At 45.7% G+C, this 23,950-nt stretch overlaps 1 long non-coding RNA gene across 1 annotated transcript; it reads right to left on the minus strand.

Moving 5' to 3' along the window:
• Window positions 1-2,413: 2,413 nt before the first annotated feature.
• LOC146170686 (uncharacterized) lies at window positions 2,414-23,922 on the minus strand (the record flags this gene model as incomplete). Its single annotated transcript, XR_014703141.1, has 4 exons — window positions 23,783-23,922; window positions 23,227-23,288; window positions 9,154-9,228; window positions 2,414-2,492 (listed from the first exon to the last, which is right to left on the minus strand). It is a non-coding gene; the product is annotated as an uncharacterized LOC146170686 (long non-coding RNA).
• Window positions 23,923-23,950: the final 28 nt, after the last annotated feature.

Genomic DNA, 23,950 nt, shown 5'->3' on the forward strand with positions numbered 1-23,950 from the left:
GCTCTGCGTTGTTGTGTTTATTATCGTTCTAGGTGTTAGCGCTGTGAACCAGTATGCATACATGGCTTTGTGTTGCCTGTGTCCACCGGATAATGTTCAACAACTGCGGGATTGCGTTTAGGGAGACCTGACTGCAGTAGATGCCTGTTGGCGCTGCTATGCTTTCTCGCTTTAGGCGGCCGAATCGGCAGCCCTCACACGCGTTCCTTGTTTGCCTGCTCGACCGCCGCCTAATACAGTGGACGGCACTCGTCTTCCATGACATCGTCATCGGCCAGCACTTTTCCTTCCGCCCCTCGATAACGAGAGCCTGTGTGCACATGAAGAGGACGACAGCTGCCTTACTCATGGTCGACGCTTGTCGGAAGGACCGATCTCAGCAAGCGTGGCTATACAGAGCGCGGCAGAATGGATGGGGCCTAACGTGCTCCCGAATACCCCTGTGTGTAAGTCTAATTGGTAGTAGCTTGAGACGCAGCACCGGAGATTCCTACGTGCGTGCCTCGGTCCACCAAAGAACTCGGAATGCGCTACGACGTTGCCGAGGTGTCCCATGGTCACACCAACCTCCGCATGCGCCACAGGAGATGCAGCACAAAGACAGGCCGCATCGTGCATCAAAAGTAGGCATGTCATTGTAGCGGTTACGCTACCACCGACGTTCGCGTTCGAGAAAAGCTCTGCACGAATACAACGAACTTACTATCTGTACGCCGTCCCCTCCTCTACGGTCTGTGGGCTCCCTGCCTTGCTGCTTGAGAGTTCGAAGCTCCCTGACATTTGCTGTGCAGCAAACCGGAGCCATCATTTATGAAGAGAAACGCAACACAATGCTCCTGTGAACAGGAGGCTGCGTAGATACCAAACACTGCTGATTTGCAGCGGCGTGTACCATCCCCCCTCCCCCCCCCCCATCCACATACATAGCCTTACCTAGGCACATTTGTCATTTTGCTGGGTATACCACTGGGCCCGAAATGCTGCTATTCCTTTCTCAGACGCTGGCCAAGTGTGCCCAGCTCCCGTTTCGTCCTTCAGCACCTGCGAGCATGTAGACTTGGAATTCAACTATTAAGCTAAATACGTGCGCGCATAGACGCCTAAAGGAGTGTGGGTGCGTCCTCCGCGCACAGTATGTTCCCCGTAAGTGCCGCATCGAAGGCCATGAAAGTAGGGACGAACTCGGTCCGTTGCATTCCTATAGCTTTCAGTGACTATCCCAATGCCAGGGAGAAATGCGGCTGGTCATTCGAACCATTCAAACCAGCACCCAGGCGCATCGCGTTAGGTGAGCGTATCTTCAGCGTAAAGGGGCAGGTCAGTTGCATGGCTGCAACGCGCAATGATCCTTCAGGTGCGCATTTGATGTGCGCGGCTATGAGAACGACGTGTGTGCCACGGAGTAGCATCAAGCGACGTGTGTCCTAGATGTGGGGCTGTTGAAAAGTTTCAGCCGTGTTCACCCAACAGCGTCGCGAAATGCTTGCGGTCTACTGAGCGCTGGCTTAATCAGGGGCTATCACGGTGCAACTGTGCCCAGGCAGTGCGGGCAACGATGATCGAACTCACGGGAGCCTTTCTTTGTTCAAAGAGCATGCGGGCTGTTCAACGTCGGTAGTATCGCTCAGTGTCAGGACGATCTGTGTGCTCTGCTTCTGACGCTCACAGCCAGGGGCCGCCACTCCGGCTTATCTGTGGAGTGCACCACACGCGTGCTCCCTATTTTCTGTCATGACAGGACGCGACTCGGCGCGGATAAGGCACATGTCCATAAGGATAAGGCACATAAGGATAAGGTCCTAGATGTGGGGCTGTGCAATGCTAAGAGAATCGCGGGACGGCGTCGTACTCTTATACTGATTTATTAGTTTTTACCATAGCTTTGTACTCTTATGTCTTCTCATCACCCCCCTTAATTTATTTCCACTTACTACCTTCTCACTACCTCTGTGTTTCCGCCACTATAACTCAGGTGCATCCGAGCACGATGGCAGATGCTGCAGACGGTACATACGTTTTTCTTAATTTTTAAAAGTTGTTTCACTTAAACCATTTAATAACAATGAGCAAGGCTTTCCTTCACGCTTCTGAAGTTTTGTTCATTGCCGTGGTAAGCTGTAAACATAAAATTCTCCCAAACAATTGAGCTGCTCTAAGTTTTTCCTACGTCCACCCGACGCTACCTTGAACAAGACCCGAAATCAGTGCTGCCATGATTTAGACCCGGTTCACAGCATGAAGCTTATGAGCAAAATATCCAAACAGTGTATTGTCACTGTTTAGATATTTGAGAATATCTGAGCCAAGGTATAAGCGAACTCTCCTAACGCGTGGGAAATAACATGAAGCTTTCTGTAAAAAGGCACGAGCGCCTGATAATTTCAACCTTCGAATACTTCACATGTTTACCTACCAAGATCGTAGTGAGGCTTGCAATTACCACTCACACAGAGCCCCGGTCGGTCGTTTTTTCTTCCTCCGTAGTCTACAGGCTGTAAATATAGCAGAGTCCATTTTTAATTTCAAAAAGATATGATGACGCAGTTCATAATCCATTCCCAGTTTTCATATATCCTGTGTCTGTATATTGAAACGATGATCTTCACTCCTTTCAATATGTTTTTTCCTTCACTGCTACCGGCGATGGCTCAACACCTGAATATCTGAAAGCTCGAAAGCAATAAATCATTGCCATGATAGTTAGTTTTCACGGTTTGGTTATGCTAGCATCTTGAAAGATAATACTAGTCTAAATATCAATCTATGGCACTTATGGCAGATCCCTTATAACTTGCTAAAATGAACCACACGCGGAATAAATATCAGCAGCCTCGTGAAATACTTTTCGTAAAACTAAAGCTGACAGCGAGACGTGGTTTGAAGTGAAGGTTGCTAGAAGTATATCTGGTTTCTGCTGAACCACTAAGCGTACAAGTTTTTTCGAGCCTAAAAGTAGTGGCCGCAATTTTTGTTTCCTTTCAAGAAAGCTCAGTAATATGTTCAGGCACTAGTTTCCTGTGCTTAAGGACTCCTGAATGACGGCGAGTATACTTCAAAAATTCTCGCTTTATAGAAATTCGTTTGCTTTAGCAACCTCATTACACCCCACGTGCATATGTATATATATATATATATATATATATATATATATATATATATATATATATATATATATATATATATATAATCAAGGGGAAATGAGGGTGCTCGTTATAATGCATGAAGGAAAGAAGCCAACAGTCGGCGAGGCCAAGGAAAGCGTTGGGGATGGTACTTTGTCTCTTTTTTTTTAATGTTTACTTGGATAATCACAAAAATTAGTAATGTTATCTGTTTAGGGGAAAGATAATTAGACACAAAGTAGAAGAAAAAACAACGTGCCGATGGTGGGATCCGAACCCACGACCTCCGAATAACGCGTCCGGTGCTCTTCCAACTGAGCTACATCGACCGCTGTCTCCCCTGCTACTTTCTTGGGTATTTATGAAGTCTGTGTACGAACCTTGAGAGTGTTCACCAGCGCCACCCTCAGCCATAGCGGCGGACGTGGGACGTCCTTTGTTACCGCCAGCGTCACGTAGAACGTGATCAAGAGCGAGGGCGAAAGCTGTGTTAGAACCCTCTTACGCTACCTATGGCTTCAAGACTGCCAGAACCGAGACCCCCGTAAGCTACAAGCAGATCAATCAAGGGGAAATGAGGGTGCTCGTTATAATACATGAAGGAAAGAAGCCAACAGTCGGCGAGGCCAAGGAAAGCGTTGGGGATGGTACTTTGTCTCTTTTTTTTTTAATGTTTACTTGGATAATTACAGAAATTAGTAATGTTATCTGTTTAGGGGAAATATAATTAGACACAAAGTAGAAGAAAAAACAACGTGCCGATAGTGGGATCCGAACTCACGACCTCCGAATAACGCGTCCGGTGCTCTTCCAACTGAGCTACATCGACCGCTGTCCCCCCTGCTACTTTCTTGGGTATTTATGAAGTCTGTATACGAACCTTGAGAGTGTTCACCAGCGCCACCCTCAGCCATAGCGGCGGACGTGGGACGTCCTTTGTTACCGCCTGCGTCACGTAGAACGTGATCAAGAGCGAGGGCGAAAGCTGTGCTAGAACCCTCTTACGCTACCTATGGCTTCCATATATATATATGTATATATATATATATGGATGCGAGGACATTTAACATACTTGGCCGCTTAAAAAATAATAGAGCGAAGGGTACGCTTCATTTAAAGAAACATTTTATTAGACTCGACGTTTCGATCGGAGACCGATCTTTCTCAAGAGTGAATCTTCTTGGATAGTGTTGCGGCTTTTTAAGCATTTGGACATAGACCACACCTGGGTAGGAAAACAAAACGTGGGAGACAGAGGAAAGAGACAGATACAGTAGGGAAGGATGATGTCCAGGTGTGCCATCGCAGGTGCATCGCAGGTGCTGGACAGGCCTGTCGAACTGCGCTGACACAGGTGCCTGGATGCATAATCTCTGCTGGGAAAGAATGCGGGCTATTTTCACTCTTCCTGGCCACGACGGCCGAAGAGTGGGAGTAGGGAAAAAAATATAAATGAATAAATAAATAAAAAAAAAAATAAAAAAAGAAAAAGGGGGGGGGGGGTGGAGGTGGATAAGGAAAGGTGTTAGCTTAGAAAAAAAAAGTGTCGGAAGCAACCGAAAGAAAACAGAAAGGGGGGAGGGCGGTAGGAGGTAAGTGGCTCTGATAAGACCAGAACACACCAACACTTTGGTATTCAAAAAAGGTGATGACCTCAGAGGACTTGGCCAGGTGTGCACAGGAAATGTGCACACCTGGCCAAGTCCTCTGAGGTCATCACCTGAGGTCAGACCTTACCTCCTACCGCCCTCCCCCCTTTCTGTTTTCTTTCGCTTGCTTCCGACACTTTTTTTCTGGAGACGAAGTGCTACTCTGGACACCTACTCGCATCCCCGGCCTGTGTGAAAAGTTTCTGAGCCGTTTTATTGGCCCGTACACGGTTCTGGAACAAACTTCCCCTGTAAACTATCTCATCACACCTGCATCGCCTGTTCGCGATCGCCGGTGTCGCGGCACCGAGATTGTGCACGTGTCGCGCTTGAAACCCTTTAACCGCCGACCTTAAGATTTAATTTGCGACCAGGATGGTCGCTTTCGTTCGAGAGGGGGAATGTTGTAAGCACTGTGAGTGACCTTCATCTTCATCTCAGCGTAATCATCATCGGTCTTCGGGTCGTGCGAAGAAGACGAAGTGTTGCTAAGCTGTGGCTAGTCGGTAGCTGCTGCTTCGGCCTACCTGAAGTAAAAAGGTGAATTTGCTGGTGCGTTCTTCTGCCTCACAATATATATATATATATACACATATATATATATTTTTTTTTCTTTTTTGAAAAGAATTTATAGAACTCCTCATATCTGCTGCTGAAACTCAGAAAATACGCGCTGCGTACCCAAACAGGGGTTCAGGCATGGTGCTAGAGCACAAGGAGTACACAAACAACGGGTAGGCGGACAGGACAAACGCTGGACTTGCAACTGAAATTTATTCCGGAAAAGAACACATTTATGCATATTTTTTTCCTTCCTTCCTTCTAAACATGCTCCGCTGGTGTCGCCTTCAGTTGCAGTCGCGTCAGAAATGATAAAAGCGACTTAAAAATGCCAAATTTAAGAATGCACTGATATGATTAAATTCGATAAATCTGAAATGCAAATGGGACGAAGAGCAGGAGGAATATGGTACGAAAAGACCTTACAGAACCAAAATATAAACACGAAATCAAACCTTTGCGGCGAAAGAAATCTTCAAAAGGTGACGTGAATGGTAAAACTGACATGTGTAAAGGCATGCCGAGGTGACGTTGGATGAAAGAGACAAGACAGTCATAAAAAGATAATAAGTACAGCGCGACAGCCCAGTAATAACACAAACAGCAACAATTAGATGAGACAGACTAAACAACCATGAACTGATAAAAACTACACCGCGACAACCCCACCATAAAATGAGCAGAATTTCCCACATATGTAAAGAAAATCCACAAAACCCTTGGCACAACCAGGTACAAGTCTTAGGGCAGAGGAAAGAGAGTGAGGGGAGAAAAAAATGCCCGTCAGATAGTAACCAGGGCTACGACGAATCTTCAGCTACTGGTGATGGAAAAACCTTCATATTTTTTATAGCCGCCATACCTTTCTAGATATTCCCATTCTTCATTACTGATGGAGACACGACAGAGGTCTTACTTCCGCATTCATCTCCTGCCAGTTTTATACAGAGGGCCTCAAGGATTTCCCTGCTCTCCCTAGTATTCATCTTCCCTATGGCTGCGGTCTCCTCTCATTTTGGAGTACAGTCTGGTTGGTGAAGACACTTTTTGCAATGTTCGGCCAAATGGCCATCCACCGCAACTCCTGAAACTTCTAGCCGGTGCTCCTGCAATCTTTTGCTAAGGCAACGGCCTGTTTGTGCGAGGTAGCGTTTGCCGCAGTGCAGGGGAATGTTGTAAACCACACCCTTCTGACATTTCACGGCTTTTCTCTGTTGTTTCATAATGCAGGCATTGTTCTTCATGCCATCGTTGACAATCCTGCAAAGCCCGCTCAACTTCATCGGTGCTGGTAAACCAACCGAGATGCCGTTTTCTTCCCCGACTTTTTTGAGACGGTTTGACACGCCTTGCAGGTACGGAACGGCTACCCGCCGGCTGTTAGGCTTTCTCTTGCCAGGTTCATTGGGGCGAACACTCATAGACCTCTTTTACAAGGCCCTCGGCTACGGACGTTACGACTTCCATCGGATAGCCCGATTTCCTCATCCGTGCCACCTGCTCACTGAGACTGTCAAGGATCACGTGAGGACAAGACTTGCAGATAGCACCAAGCATGCAGTTCAGCACGATGCTTCTATTCACCAAATTAGAATGGGCGGAATTATAGGGTAAAATTTCTTTTTTAGATCGAGGCCGATACTTCCAGCACAGGTGAGACTCACCAAGAATTAGACACATATCCAGGACCTGCAGGCAGGTATTGGTAGGAAGCTCATGCGTGAATCTCAGCCCCTCCGCGCCCTTTCGAAACCGAACAATAAAACACTCCACTGCTTCAATTTCAACTTGCAATTGGGTAGAGCTGCACAACATAAGGAAATCATCAACGTATAGAAATACATTAAAGAAATTCAGCGTTCTTTCATTTTCCGAATACGTTGCAATGCGTTTGTCACACTGAGCTAAAAAAAATTCACTCAGAAGAGGAGCTATACAAGAACCTATACACACTCCATCATTCTGCACGTACCTATCATCATTAAAGCGCACATAAGTAGACACGAGGTAACGCTTTAACAGAGCCACAAAGTTGTCAACTGAAACCCCTGAGGCATTCTGAAATTTTAATGGGTTCGACTCGTCTATTATTTCCCGCACAGCACACAGCAACTGATTCTGAGGAAGGGAGTAAAACAACTCCTCTATGTCAATAGAAAAGGCGGAAATAGATACGACAGGACAGCTCCCACTGCTGAGAAACTCGATAACGTCCCGCGAATTCCTGACACGAAAGGGGTCGTCAAGACTGAGGAAGCATGCTTACGAGGAGGGAAGGGAATAAAATGTATATATATGCTCTTTCCGGAATAGTATTTCAGTTTCAAGTCTAGCGTTTGTCCTGTCCGCCTACCCGCTGTATGTGTCCTCGTTGTGCGCTAGCACCATGCCTGAATTTCTGTTCACCAACTAGCCCTGATAAGAGCATTCACAGCCAAACAGGTGTCTTTGTTATGCTATATTGTAGAAAATGCGCACTCCAGCAGCTTTACAAGCTAGCTGTTCTGGCCTAATTAGGTTGGCTAATTTGTACCCTCTGTACAGAACAGTGATTACCAATTGAGCTTTCGAACCACATTTTGAATGCTTTAGAATTCACAGAGGTCCGTATTTACCGTTATGAAAAATTTCTATATTGAAAAACATTTATCTTACCGCTGCAAAAAGTTCATGAAAGTTTCTCATAACACCTGACAACAACAGTTTATTTCAGCTTATACCAGCAATATAAACGTTTTGCTAGGCTCTGTAGGATATAGAAGAAAGTGGCCGAGAAATAGATTAGAATTGTAAAGTATTCATCCATGTGTTGATATATTACATGTTGTGTTCGCTCGGCCATGCACTCACCTGCAGAGAGGTTATTCTACTGCAATAATGGTGTTTTGCAGAATATTTATTGGTCGTAGCGAGATTTTAAGATTTATATAGTACTGATTGTACGCTAACACGACAAACAATTAGGAGTTTTGAAGGGCCCATTAGAGCTAAAAAACGTACACGAGGAATAAGTATGCCATCAATCTTTTTTGCAACACAAATAGGAATAATGATAATGAAGCCAGAATAAAAGCGGTCTTCAGTACCACCAATCATATCGGCGATGCAATCTGATACTCCCCCTCTTCATTATCGTTTACTGAGCGCACGCTGGCGCAGAAGTGAGAACGAAGGAGGTCACGTTGTGACAATGCCCACAAAACACCGCCTGTACGCCTTTGTTTCGAGCTTGATATCAATAGGCGCACCCCGCAAGCCCCAATGTCTTCGGGGAGGTTGCATATGGGGATATGTCGCCCTAATCTGCTGAAGGTGGTTGACAGGAGAACTCAATAAAAATTTTTTGCAAATAATAGGCACCACTATAAACTTTTAAATTTCACCCAAATGCTTACAAAGGCCAAGTACAACTGTACGGTTTCTAGCATTATCTCTGAATAGCCCTTTCAGGGCGTCTATAAATTAATAGCCCTGTTAGGAAGTACCCAAAATGAAACACTTATGAAATGATTTTATTAATTACACACTCACAGTTTTAAATTGTGTCTTGCATATTCTTCTGGTATAACACTAAACGAAAAGAATTTCGTTGCATCCGGACAGTTTTTATTGACACCGTTTGGTAAAAATGTTAGATAAACTGATATCCACCAGTAAACTGATAGGTGTGATGCTCTGCCCTCCAAATGCTCTACTCTACTGCGTTGAAATACTTGGACAATCACACTTAGCTGTTCTCAGACATCTTACAACGGAATTCATGGTCACATATTCATAATGAAAAGGCTAACGCTTCTTAGCACATAGAGAAACTGACTCACCAAACAAGGAGTACCTTCCGGGTACTTCACGTTCGTCAATTTGCATTTATAGTTGTATGCCTTCCCGTATCCTCCCTGAAAAAAATTATTGATATGAAGAAACGAATTCATCACTGTTCATATCAGTAATACTTTGCAGGAAGATTTCTGAGTATGGGGGACAGATTCTGCGTAATAAAGTTAGGAAGCGATCCACAATGTGCCGCATATATTAAAATATAGTTGGTTCAAATATTTTTACTTTTTTGTATTTTGTGATGGTCGGTTTTCTATACTAAGTAAAAATTGAGCCGCTATGGTTTTTCCGCATGATAGCGTTTTCCAGTAATAACAAGGTCGCCGAAAATTGTTTGTGTAGGGAGAAGAAAGAATCAGTTATTTTTCTGCAGTCCAAAATGTTTTCTGTGTTCTGCGGAATATTTTTCGTCACATTTTTTGTCAAAGCCGCTTGAGCTGAAATAATATACCACAATTGTTTCTCCGTTAGTGACAAACGAAATAATGTTTGTGGAAACTTGTTACTCAACCCTTTCGGTAATAACGTATTTGTTCTCTCTGTTTCTATATACGACTTGCTAATCATTGTTTTATATATTTATTTATTTATTAGTACCTCAAAGGCCCACGAGAGGCATTACATGAGGGGTAATGCCTCTCACATCATCCACCCCAAAGTGGATGATGTGATTGCGTATTGCGGCTACCCTCCCGGAGGTGTACACATCCGTTGTTACAGATGCTCCACTGAGGTGGTTTCAGGCGCTACTGCCACAAATAATTGACGCTGGGCGAGTGTGTCAAAAGAATTCATGCTTATGCAGTTACGTAATTCAATCATCTGAATAATGCCAAGGGAGAAGGGAACTAGATGCTCTACGCGCTGGTGACATTATATTGCACTATAGACCCACACAACGGTCCACTAGAGAAACAGCGTCATATAAAATATTAGGTGAACTTCTGCAGGCACTTACGAAATGACCACCTTCAAACTGACGGTATCTTTTTGGACTTTGTCAAAGCTGTCAAACCTTTTCTTAAGTAGCTCATAATCGCTTACTACTTACGCTTTCTTTGATAAACTTACACCCCAAGGTGGTGCAATGGATAAAATATTTTCCAGTTCAGCGTACCCAGTTTGTTTCTGTATTAAGACTGTAGTTTCCTATCAATAACATCGGGCTTTGCGCAAGGTTGAGTCCTCGGCACTGTTCTATTTTTACTATATATTAGTGATCTACCCACTCATGTATCCGTAAACTGCGTATGTTCGGCGATGGTAGTCTTATCTATCACACAATTTGTAACTCCTCTGATCAAATAGCTCTGCAAACTCACTTAAGTTAAGTAAAAGATTGGTGTTACCAATAGTAATGAAATTTACCCCCAATAAATGCAAACTGGTATCGTTTAGCTGCAGTCGTGGCCTAGTGGTTTGGGCGCCCGTCTCGGCTGAGGGAAGTGGTCAGTTCTAAACCCACCGCCGGACACCCACCGGTAAAATTGGGTACAAGCGTCCCCCGGCACGGTACCCGGCTCTTTCATGGGTGTGCGTTTGGAAGAGGCTCTGCTAACCCTGCTGTGCCCTTTCGAAGGCCTAGAGTTTCGAACAACTAATGACCTGCAAAGGCCAATAGTTGTTCCCTATGTAATCTCATACGTCATGATATATTTAACTTAGTCTTGCTATTATTTGGACGTAACCATGGGTAATGATCTAAAGTGGAACGTGCATATTCCTAGAGTAGTAATATCATCGGCTGGCAGAAGTCTTGAATCCTTAAAACGCCATTTCCGCCATGCACCTCGAAACTTTATTAGAAGCTTACAAATCACTTCACGGTCTGAGCTAGAATATTCCGCACCCATCGGTAGCTGTAAGCAAATATATATAACCAATTACTTAGAATCTGTGCAGAATCGTGGCACTAGATTCATTCATTCATGCTGCTCGTGTAACGTGACCTAATCATCATTGAAAGGGGAAGTCGGTCTAACAACCCAGGCCTGTCGCCAACCAATTGAAAGTATGCGTTTATATCACAAGATTGTTTTACAGTTCGCTCCATCACGCGCCCTACATCAACCCTCCAGCAAGCATTTCGCTCCGCATTGCTCATCATCTTTATGTTGCCCGGTCACATTCCCGTGCTAACATATTTGCCACATCCTTCCTGCCCCGATCAGCTCTGGACTGGAACGGCCTTTCACACGACGTTGCCACAATCACTTGTCCATCCAAATTTTTCAATCGAGTAGCGGCAATCATAAACGGAGATAAATGTAAGTTTTAACTTACGTAATCTTTTTGTTGTCTTACGTGTAACCCGCCCCGTATATAACACCCTAATATTTGGAGCTTTTATGGTATTACAGGTAGTGAGGTGTTCGGTAAATGTTTACGTGTGAAGAAGAAAATGGACCCCTTCGCTGGACTCTGACGAAGAAGAAGCAGTTGTGGAATTGCGATCACGCAGATCGTGTTGTTCATGATCGCCCCGCTTCCTCGCCACCTCGACGCCGACCTCGACGCGTCCTCGACGTCCCTTTTCTACATTTGGTGGAGGTGCGGCCTGATATCCTTCCCTCACGCTTGAGCTTTGCACCCGCACGCTCCCCGGTAACTCGTATGGCTGAAGACGAACACCCACCGGCCACCCTGATGACCCCGCCGGTTTTCTGCTCAGGCTTTGTACTCCAGCGAGACCCTGCGCTCTTCAGCGGGACCTACGACACAGACTGTGATGACTGGCTTGAGTTGTACGAGCGAGTGAGTTCCTACAATAAGTGGGACGACGCCACAATGTTAACAAACATCAAATTTTAGTTCACCCGCATTGCCAACTTGTGGTATCGTAACCACGAAGCCGATATCACGACATGAGACTCCTTCAAATCTAATCTTACAACCGTGTTTGGTCGTCGTGCTGTACGCAAGCTCCGTGCCGAACAACACCTGCACGTTCGATTACAGCGGCCTGACGAAACGTTTACAAGTTATATTGAAGATGTTGTCCATCTGTGCAGTCGCGTCGACGCATAGATGTCCGAGAAAGCCAAGATAAAGCATATCATGAAGGGCATCGAATATGACGCCTTTCAAATGCTAACGTCCCGGGATTTGACTACTGCTGCCCAAATGGTCAACCTTTAGCAGAACTACGATGAGTTGCTCAAGCAGCGATTCATCACTCCACCGCCTCCCTGGCCTGTGAAACCAGTTTCTGGTCTCTTCTCTACATCAAGGAGCTCTACGCTGATGCAGCAACTTAAAGACTTCATCTGGGAGAAAGTTGCTCGCCAGATATCATTACTTCCCAAGAACTGCGAGCTGTCTCAAACTTTGGCGCCCCTTCGACAGGCCATCGCCGACCGCGTGGCGGACGCTCTTCCCTCTGTCGCTCCACCAGCGCCCATGCCTCAGCCCGCCCCAGCCGTTGAGACCCTCGCATACGCCGACGTTCCTGTCGATTAACCAATGGCGCCCGCTCCTGTCGCACCGCTGACGTACGCTGCCGTCGCTCGCCGACCACGGCGACCTAGCTACCCTGTGGTGTACGCTACGCCTCCAGAGCCTGTACAGCACTTTCTTCAGGCGCCGCAGCCTTTTATTCCACCTCGTCCGCAGCGCCGCAACCAATGGCGAACAAGTGACAACCATCCCATCTGCTATTCCTGTGGGTTTGCTGGCCATATTGCCCGGTACTACGGAAATCGCACTCCCGACGATTTTGTACTGCGCCGAATGTCACCTTCCTTGCAGGCGGGCAGGCGCCCCGAAACCAGTACGCAGCCGCCGATCCATCTGCAAGTTCCGTCGCCAATGACCATGCCACCTTTTCGTCTCGCCGCTCAACCACGCCACGTCGTCGTTCCCTATCTTCGCTGCGACGGCGTCCTAATCTTGCGCGAGAGGAAAAGTGAATGCCGCAGTTCCTAAGGCGAGAGCTGAGCAACGATTGAACTGTCAAAGGCTTCACGTATCTCCCGCAAATCTGCTTGAAGTTTATGTAGAAGGCGTTGTACTAGCTCTGGCCAACACAGGCGCTGTTTCTGCCATAGCTGCAACTCTTTGCCGTTCATTACGCAAAGTAACGACACCTATTTCAGGATTCTCGCTATGCACGGCAAGTGCTTAGCCTGCAAAGCCTATAGCACGATTCGTCATACACAAAGTTGTCTATGCAATAGAGTTCGTCGTTTTGCCTTCCTGCTCTCATGATCTCATCATGGGCTCGGATTTTCTGTCGCTTAATAAGGCGGTGATCAACTGTGCTCGTGCCGAACTGGAAATTTTTTACGCTTGGCGAAAAGTCGCCGGATATTCCTTCTCCCAAAGCCATCGTTGCCGAAGATATTGACCTCCCAGCGTGCTCTTTCGTTCTTGTGCCCAGTGCTTGTGCGTTGTCTCGCAGTACCGATGTCTTTCTCACCATCGCTAATCTTTGTCAAGCGCATGTCTTCCCGTGCATTATGCTGTATTTTCTATATCAGCTGGCCTCACCGCGCCCTGGATTTCTAATCCGTTCTCATTTCCCGTGTCCCAGCGGCGTGGTGAATGCCTTGGCACCGTACAGCTCATTGATTCCATTCTCACCGGTGACGCAACAACCACTTAACAGCCTGATGACTTGGTTGCACTTACACCACCTGTTATTGCGCTGGACCAGTCGTCTGCCGATGTTTTCTTTCCCTCCATCGATGCCAATCTTTCTGAACTTCAACGGTCTGAATTTCTCGCACTGCTTCATCAGTTCCATTCTTCATTCGACTCTCATCAGCCTGCTTTGAGCCGCACATTACCTGTCGCCCATCACATTGACACCGGTTCCCATCCTTCTCTGCGTCAGCGCCCCTATCGTATTTCTGCCACCGAGCGCCGCGTTATTGCAGCCCAAGTTCACACCATGCTTCCGAATGTCGTGATCGAGCCTACTGTTATGCCGTTCGCTCTCTGTAATGCTCCTGCTACATTCGAGCATATGATGGATACAGTTTTGCGTGGTCTGAAGTCGAAGACGTGCCTCTGTTACTTTGACGACATCGCGGCGTTCTCGCCGGACTTTGCGACCCACATCTCTCTCCTGAAGCAGGTCTTGACATGTATTGCTAACGCCAGTCTGCAGCTCAACTTGAAGAAATGTCGTTTCGCTGCTCGTGAGCTGACTATTTTAGGCCACGTTTTGTCCAAGGAGGGTATCCGCCCTGATCCCGCCAAACAAGAGCTGTGACTACCATCCCGAAACCTATTACCATTAGGCGACTTGGGAGCTTCTTAGCCCTGTGCTCATACTTTCGGCGTTTTAAACAGAACTTTGCTTCCCTTGTCTCCCCGCTGAGTCAGCTACTTGGCAATAACTCAGATTTTTCGCTGTGGTCACCAGCATGCGACGCCGCCTACAATACCTTACGCCGCCTCCTCACAGCCCCACCCATCCTGCGTCATTTTTATCCCCAGGTGCCCACCGAAGTACGCGCAGACGCCAGTGGTGTCGGCCTCGGCGTTGCGTTTGCTCAGCGCCCCTATGGCTTCGGCGAGTACGTAGTCGCTTACGCCAGCTGTACGCTCACAAAAGCTGAAACGAACTACTCAGTAACGAAAACTAAATGCTTGGTTATTGTCTGGGCACTCACACAGTTTCGCCCTTAGCTTTACGGCCTTCCTTTTGATGTAGTTACTGACCATTATGCCCTCTGCTGGCTTTCATCGCTCAAAGACCCCTCCGACCGGTTGGCACGATGGGCTCTTCGCCTCCAAGAATATGATATCCATGCCGTTTACCGATCTGGTCGCAAGCATAAAGACACCGACGCTTTGTCTCGCTCGCCCCTTCCAGCCGAGCTTGCCAGCCTCTCCGTCTTGGACCCCATGGCGTTTACGCTCGACGTCAGCAACATGCCCGCCGAACAACGAAAGGACCCATGGATCGCCTCTCTTATTGACTCCCTCTACAAAAATTCGACGATTACTCCTTCACCAGCCCTTCGCCGTCATGCTTCCCGCTATTGGATTCGGGATAACCTCCTTTACCGGCACAACTACAATTCAATTCGACGGAAATGGCTCCTTGTGATCCCGAGCCATTTGCGGACCGAAACATGTACAGCTTTCCACGCCGATCCGCAGTGCGGTCACGCTGGAGTTTTCAACACGTACACTAGAATCCGTCTTCGCTACTATTGGCGCGGTATGTACAACTCAGTTCTCAGATACGTGCGATCATGCCTGGCCTGTCAACGCCGCAAACCTGCCTCTCACCGTTCGGCTGGTAAGTTACAGCATCTAATATGTCCGCTGAGACCCTTCGACCACATTGGCATTGACCTCTACGGCACTCTTCCGTACACAGCTGACGGCAATCACTGGGTCATTGTCGCGGTTGACCATCTTGCGAGATATGCCGAAACCGCTGCGCTCCCAGCTGCAACAGCCCAATATGTGGCCGGTTTCGTATTGACGAACTTCATTCTTCGTCACGGTGCTCCTTGTGAATCGCTTATCGACTGAGGCCGCGCTTTCTTATCTGACGTCGTTCAAGCCCTGCTCGCTCAAGGCAAAATCATCCACCACACTGGCACTGCCTACCACCCGCAAACGGTCTTACAGAACGATTTAATCGCACCCTCGATGACATGCTATCGAAGTACGTCGGATCTAACCACATCAACTGGAACATTGTTCTTCCTTATATCACATACGCATACAACGCTGCTACACAATCAAGCACGGGTTTCTCTCCGCTCGTTTTGCTTTATGGTCGTTATCCACCTGCTCCCCTTGATACTGCTCCCCTACAGCCATGATGAATCTGAATGTACCACTGTTACCGAGGCTGCACAGCAGGCCCAATAATGCCGCCAGGTTGCCCGGTCGTTCACGACCGACTCTCAATGGCGCTAAAAACAACAGCATGACACCAATCAGAAGAAGGCACCACACTTCGAGCGCGGCTTATTTGTGTGGCTATGGGTTCCATCCGGCAGCCCCGGCCTCTCAACAAAACTGGTCTCCAGTACCATGCGCCCTACCGCGTAGTCGAGCACACTTCGCCAGTCAATTACATTGTTGAGCCTCTTAGGGCATCTTGTTGTCTTCGGCGTCTTGGCCGTGAAACTGTACATGTGCAGCGACTTTAGCTGTTCTATGACCTCATTGTATCTTTGTTCCCTTAAGTCGCCAGGATGTATCCTTTTTTTCTGGGGGACATTGTGAAGAAGATGGACCCCTTTGCTGGACTCTGACGAAGAAGAAGCAGTTGTGGAATTACCATCGTGCAGATCGTGTTGTTCTTGATCGCCCCGCTTCCCCATCGACCTCGACACCGTCCTCGACGTCCCTTTTCTACAACGACTGATAGTAGGAATACAGCAAATAATAAATAAATCAGCTAATTACATAATATAACTTTTGAGCTAGTGCAGTTCACAACCTCACTCCAGCGCAGCCCTTGAAGCACAATTTTGCGACGGTATCTCTCTAAGGTGAATATTACCATCTCTTACGTTGCGACCGACACCACCGTCGCCACCACGAACCTTTTTCGTCCAGCCGCAACCAGGCATTAGTACTCCGCCGGTAGACTTATTTTTCGCTGCTGAGTACCACTTCGTCTTCGCCGAGTGGATGGAGTGCGCTGCGAACTCAGTGAGTGTTCTAATTTACACGATTCTGTGGTGGCAGCATTCACTTGACCCCTGCAAACCTCTTGACCTCATTCGCCCGTCTAAATTTCTGCTGCTTCCTTCCCTTGGAATCCATTTGTTCTGCTTAGCGACCATCGGTTGTCAGTTCTCACTACATGACCTGTCCATACCAATTTCGTCTTCTTGATTTCCACTTGAATGTTGCAACTCGAGTTACCTCTCTGAGCTACTCAACACACTTCATATCTCCCAACATTACAAATATCATTTTCCTTTCCCTAGCTTTGTGCGTAGTCCTCAATTCAAGTACAACCCATAGGGGAATACGGGTAAGCTGCAACTGTTGTACGCTTTTATCTTGAGCAAACTCGATAAGCTGCTAGTCGTACCCTGCGAGTACATGCCAAAATTCCTTTATCTTAATTTCTTAGTTCTTCCCTTTTCATGTTCCGGATCAACGTTTAATACTTACTCGAAGTAGACATTCGCCTACCGCTTCTCGGCTTCATTACAAATTTTAAACAGTTCTTCCTTCCCGATGGTGTTGCACATTACCTGCAATTGTTTTGCTCCAGGCCCCATTGCAAGTGCCAAACTATCATTTAAAGAGAGTCAAAATCTAAAGTGACATCTGAAAGTCCTGGCAGGTAGAAAAACATCCAACCCCTTTTTTCCAAACTTTTTTTGCCCCTTGTGGTCCACGCACTGCGCTATAGAGAGACAGACTTAAGCGACATAAAACGCCGCTGTTCCTTTTCTTCTCTCATATTTACCTCTGCCCCGGATAGCGCCGTTCCTTTCTTGCTCATACTAACATTTTCCTGCTGAATTTTTCTTTTCCTGACCTTTCTGTGCTAGCATCGTCGATTGTGCATTTGGCCGGACATCATCATCACCATCATCAGCCCTACTGTACCCACTGCAGGGCGAAGGCCTCTCCCATATTTCTCCAATTAACCCGTTCTGTGCTACCTGCATCCACTTGACCCCTGCGAACTTCTTAACCTCATCAGCCCAGCCAACTTTCTGCCGCTCTGCTACGCTTTCCTTCCCTTGGAATCCAGTTTGTTAACCCTAAGCGACCATCGGTTACCCTCTCTTCGCACTACATGTCCTGCCCATGCCCATTTCTTCTTCTTAATAGCGTAGGAAAAGCGTCATGGGAGAGAAGAAAGAGAGATCGTACAACCACGCACTCCGCAAAGCAGCGCAGCACAAGTTGCGTTCTCCGCTGGGGTTCTACTTCCTTTGGGTGCTCGGTATCTGGATGTACCGAGGGATGTAAACGTTTGTTTCAGCCATACGGGGGCACATAATGTTTGATAAACTGCATTTGCAGCAATTGTCGGATATTCCGCTGATATTCAAACGAATTTCGCTACGTAAATTATCCAATGTCGTGCGCCGTCAAGCAACCCGAACCTTTCCAACGATAATTTGATGACAGCAATTCTTTGTCACCTGGTCAAGTTGTAGTGAAAGCCTTGATTAAAACACCTAAAGGCAGAACTCTCTAATGTAGTGCAGACCTGTTTTAACGAAACCATGATATTTTTTGGTGCATCAAATCTCGGCGCCATATTTGGAGGGACTGGTGGCGGCGAGAATGAAATTTATTAACAGGAATAGGCTCGAGAGAACAAGCATCACGCAGCGCTGTAGGCTGCGCGGCAAACAGTGCGACAATCCGCAGCTGGACGCGGCGACGTGCGGATGTTGCAATCTCCCTTGATATGCAGCCTAATAAGGATGTCGAGTGATGTGGAAAGCCTTGATAATAAAGTAATATCACGTAAGCACAATGCTGTCATTTTCTTATGCTAATCATTTGGTATTTTGCATAATGATTGTGCCAATGAACTAAAAAAATTGCTGACGATTACGTTACTTTCTAATGCGAAATTTGAGCGCCGCGCAATAGCTGTTTCTTCATTTCAATAGATTGAGGCAATTATTTTCAGCATGACACGTAGGTACAATTACAGACAACTTTTTATAATTTTTCAGACGTATTCCTTCGAGAAGCACTCCACTAACAGCTCTTGGCTGTCATGAAATAAGCTTTGGGGTCAGAGAAATGAAGAGAGAAAATAGGTATCGGGAGGTTGCGGGAGACAGCGTGTGGGCCCATAGGAACGTTGAGCGACGAACAGATAGCAGCGTCTGACTGATGCCGCTCACGCCGCTAGCGATTGAAAAGAACGTGACTCTGCGTTTCGGCTTGGGATGCGCGCACCGTGATCAGCTGATAGCGAGCCGGCGTTTCGGCAACCGGTGAGCACCCTCACCGCCACGCAAGAAGAGGGGGAAGGGGGATATAAGCAGCGGCGAACGGGGGAGCGCACGCAGCAATCAGATAAATATACGGGGGCGGCGCCACGCAGGAAGAGGGGGCTGAGGTTGGGGGCGGAAAGGAGGGCGGAGCTGGTCACGAGGCCAACCCGACGGCGACGCCGACGCGACACCCAGAAACGGACGTCAAAGAGCTGCACTCTAAAACACGGTCATTTGTCTCAGCAATAGCAGACATCGACGGCATCAATTATTGATATTATGTCATTAGCTATATAGTAGATGCTAGGTGTCTAATGCTTTTATTATTTTAGCTAGCCTTTTCTAGTTAGATGAGCAAGGGGTATTTTTACTTTTACACTAAAAACTGCTCTCTAAACACGTCTGGGTGCGTAAGGCAACATATAACGGATGTATCGGCAAGATAAAACCAGTAGCTGAGAAACATAGTACCTATATAACGCTACAATCAGGCTGCGTCGTACCAGAGTCCTTCATTGCTTTAAAACTTCTGGTCGTACGTATAATTTCGGAAGCGTCATTGAGATAGCATCTGTGGGCGAGTACAGTTTATTCTTACCTATCTTTCATTCAGTTTAGGAATCTGCGGGATGATTTGAGATGCCGAAAAAACAATGCGCATGGTGGCAGACGGCCTTTGTCTCCGACTGTCAAAGAACATCGTATAGCGTTCATTCGCGTCTCAGAACTTACTTTTGAAGGCGCCTTGTACACGGAGAAAGTTGCTCGAGCTTCCTGATCATATATTTTCCCAATGGTTCTCTTTAGATTGCGACCGTCACCAGGCTGTGCCAGTGAGGCCCCAATATTCTTTGCAGCTCATTCTCACCTATGTGGCATCGTTACGATGTAATACAACGATGATGCTGTAAAATTGTAAAATCTCGTACGGGTTGAATTTCGGAAAAATTGTTTACATACGCAAGCTGAGCGCGACTCCAGAGTATTGTCTAAAATACCTTGCGTAGGCCACAGAACTTGGACACGCTCATGTGGTCTGCAATGTATTATGGAATTGTGCAATTATTCCGCGCATGTTATGATTTTAGGGACGCGTACCCGGTCACAAAAACGGAGCTGCTGGCTGTTTTCTATCACTTGACTTCTCAAATTTTCATTCTTGCTCCGCGTGCTCGACTTCATCATAGCATATACGGCGGAATGGTTGAATGTTTAGCTGTGAGCCTGGAGTTTCAAAAAACAGTCAGCTATATTTTTTCTGCTTGGATTTTCGTAGAAGTTAAATTTTTTTTTGCGCTTCAATTCAGCTCCAACAATTTTGCTGTTATTTGGCATAATAAAAATGTCAGTTAGACCAAACTTAATAATAAGTCTTAATATGGCTATTTCAAATACCAGGGCACTGCGGAATAATGCTGTTACAAATTTTTTCACGACATTTGCTTTACAAGAAGGTAGAACTGTTGCCGACCTGCGATTATATGGAAGTGGCTAGGTTTCGAAACTTTCAGAAAATTCAACGATATTGCTCCTTATGCGTGTACTGTTTCTGCCGGCTACCATCATCTTCTGCTCCTTTAGAAAATGATACAATGTAGATCGTGCAAGCTTAGAGCGTTTTAGCATGACTGCGCTACCCCAGACCAAAAGTAATCGTTTACTCTAAGGAATCTCTGTTAAATGTATTCAGACCGCCTTTTCGGCACCTATCACGATTATTTTGTTTAACTCTCATCATCTCGCTGGCCTTAATTATCTAAGAGGATGCTTGGTAATTCCTTTCATTGGTGCGATATCCCTTTATACCTTGGCGATAATGTCATCTTTCAATTGCCTCTTTTAAGGTTGGCCACTGAACCACGGGTGTGTACTCTTTGATTTAAAGATTTCTTTTTTGGGGAAAACGACTACGCTTATCATTTTCGATTCTAACTTCTTTCACATTGAAATGAAATTTAGTGCGAAACATTTACTCAAACCGATTTCCGCCTAGCGTTTGTCTCGCATTCGGAACCTGGTTCAAATGGCTCTTATTCCTATTATAATACTGCTGTTTCCCTTTCCCTTATCTTCGTGACTTTTCACTTTCTGCCTTTGACTTTACCAATATCCTGTATTACGAAGAAGCCATGTATAATGATAACTACCGCCGCTACTATACAGTATAGTATGACAACCATCGAGTCATACAGCTCCAATACACGATTGTGTAGTTCTTAGAGAGCGCTACAAAAATGGGACGGTTAACCTCCCCGTCGCGATGCTGCTAAGGAACAAGTTGGAATGTATTTTAGAGCGCTATTCATATTGCTTGACTGCCAGTTATTCCTGACGCCCATAAACGTGCACCACATGATACGGGTATCATGTAACTTTTCTTCCGACCCTGATTCAATTTCTTGACGTTGGTCTGAAATGCTCTGTCAAAAGCCAAATAGCACAGATGAAGTAGCTCCAGTTCCATCAAAAGTTCCTTAAAATTTCAGAACCCATAACAAAATAACTTAGATTGCATTACGAAGCTGGATTTGATTAATTTTAACTTTAGTGAAACACACTCAGAGGCATTGTGCTCCATGCGTTTGTGCAATGATATAAGTAGAGCAGCCGGCGCTACGATTCTGAGTACCTTTTTCTGGGTGTCCGTCAGTCCAATCGAGGGCACAGGCACGCTTCTTTTCGTATAGGTCGAAGGATGTAGTGGTTTCAAGTAGTGAGGCCTGTGCCGATGTTATTTATAATTGCGAAAGCATTACTTCGCTATGTGCGCAGATTTCTACCCGCAGGTCGCGTCAGCAAACTCGTGTCCGCAGCAGGTGTTAGTAATTGAGAAGTGGCAGAAATTAATGAGTGGTGTCAATCAATAGAGGGCGTAGGAATGTCGTGTCAAAAAATAATTAGGCCAATAAGTTAATTAGGTAATTGATACAGGCAAAAATGTAATCTTTTCCGGAGCAGTTGTGAGTAATTGAGAAGTAGTACAGATCAATGAGTGGAGTCAACGAGTAGAGGGTGATGCAATGACGTGTCTGAAAAAATAATCAGGCCAATAAGTTAATTGGGTAATTATTTAGAAGCAAAAGGCGCAAAATCGTGTCCGCTGCAGTTTTAGTAATTGAGAAGTGGTATAGGTAATGAGTTGTGTGAATCGACTGAGAGTTACGTAATGTTCGAAAATAATTAGGCCAATAATTTAATTAGGTAATTATTCAGAGGCAAAAATGTAAAAGTAAAGGCGAAATTGTTCTCATTAGCCAATGGCTTGTCGCCACATTTGAATGTACCAAATACTAAAATAGTAAATAAATCAGTCAATTAGGGTGAGGTCAAGGATGTGACGACACACAATCTGAAGTCGAGCCAAAAAGGGGCATAGGAAGGGATAGGCGCACAATTTGAAAGTAGTTAAGACTAAAGTAGGTAATTAAGACAGTCAATTAGGGTTAAGTCAAGGATGTGGTGTCACGTAGCCGGAAGCAGAGCGGAAAAAGAGGATAGGAAGGGCGTGGCGCGAAATTTGAAAGCACCGAAGAAAAAAATGATAAACAAGAAGTGAATTATTGTGACGGGAAGAATGTGACGTCCCGCAACCGGAAGTAGAGCCGGAAAAGGACATAGGCAGGAATTGGCGCGCATTTTTAAAGTACGAAAAATTAAAATGGTTAAACCAGAAGTCAATTAAGCAACTAGAAGCAACAAACAAAAGCATCCGTGCTTTCGCATTGCTCCAATGCAGATTCTGCAGTACTCCAGTTTTTTTCCGATATCATTTTACGACCTGTTCGGAACCCCATAATTAGGGCATGCTTTGTGCAGAGCAGCAGTCTCCTAAAATAACGTATAGACAGTAATCACTGCAGATGAATTGTAACATTTCAAGAATGATACGTTGCGATAATGTTACACTCAGGTCGTCACGATGAGGTCAGAGCCTATTGCGGCAGTCCTTATTCGGAGTGCGAATTTCAAGGTATTAAAACTCTGTTAACGTGTTCTGCACTCATTGAATAAAAGCAGGGATTAACTTTGATATCTGATGTTCATTCACATCGAAACTGTAAGGCACTCTTAAGGCACTCTTCACATAGACTAGAGAAAAAAAGAGGAAAACACGCGGATTAGGCATATCGGAGTATATAAAGAGGCCATACTTACGCCACGGTAGGGTGCAGTGCATCTTTTTCTAGTACCGTAACTGGCAACAGTGGATATGTAATCTATAAGAAACAGACAGATGCGTTGTTAACGTTCATAGGGGACGTTCAATTGAGGAGTGCAATTTACGTGGCGACGCTTCTCATAAAAAGACACCATTATAACGGCCCTTTTTTACTACATTAAAGTACAAGCGCCCGCGTCATTAAATACTCCTGTAAATTGTGGAATAAGGAACTTCAAGAAATCTTCAGCAACATATTTTTCCTCGAGGTAAACACAACTCTAGAGTGTCGGACATTCGTTTAGTTATTACAAGAATGATTTTAAACCACCTCAGGGTAGGATAAACCCTTTGCAAATTTAAACAAAAAAGCAACAAGCAAAAAAAGCATCCGTGGAAAAAGTAGGGAGCACGCGACATTTTATATTATGTAAACCTATACGGTGTTAATTTGTATGCAAAACTAATTTGGCAAAGTATTCCTACACATCATCGCATAACTATATTCATATTGCATCTCTTTTGGAGTTGGAGAAAATATTAGTAGCTCACCGTCCGTTGCAAACAAAATAAGTGCTAAGCAGTATGTAAGCTTCATGTTTAGTCAAAAGCAGCCTCTACTGTTTGCTCTGTACACTTGTAGCTGGTCAACTGGTGTATTCGAATGTAATTTATATAGGCGCTACATCCCCATGGAATTTCAATAAGAGCATACAGTAA

This window comes from Amblyomma maculatum, unplaced genomic scaffold (assembly GCF_055883805.1).
Source record: "Amblyomma maculatum isolate TAMU_Amacu unplaced genomic scaffold, ASM5588380v1 scaffold_73, whole genome shotgun sequence".
Classification (NCBI taxonomy): domain Eukaryota; kingdom Metazoa; phylum Arthropoda; class Arachnida; order Ixodida; family Ixodidae; genus Amblyomma; species Amblyomma maculatum.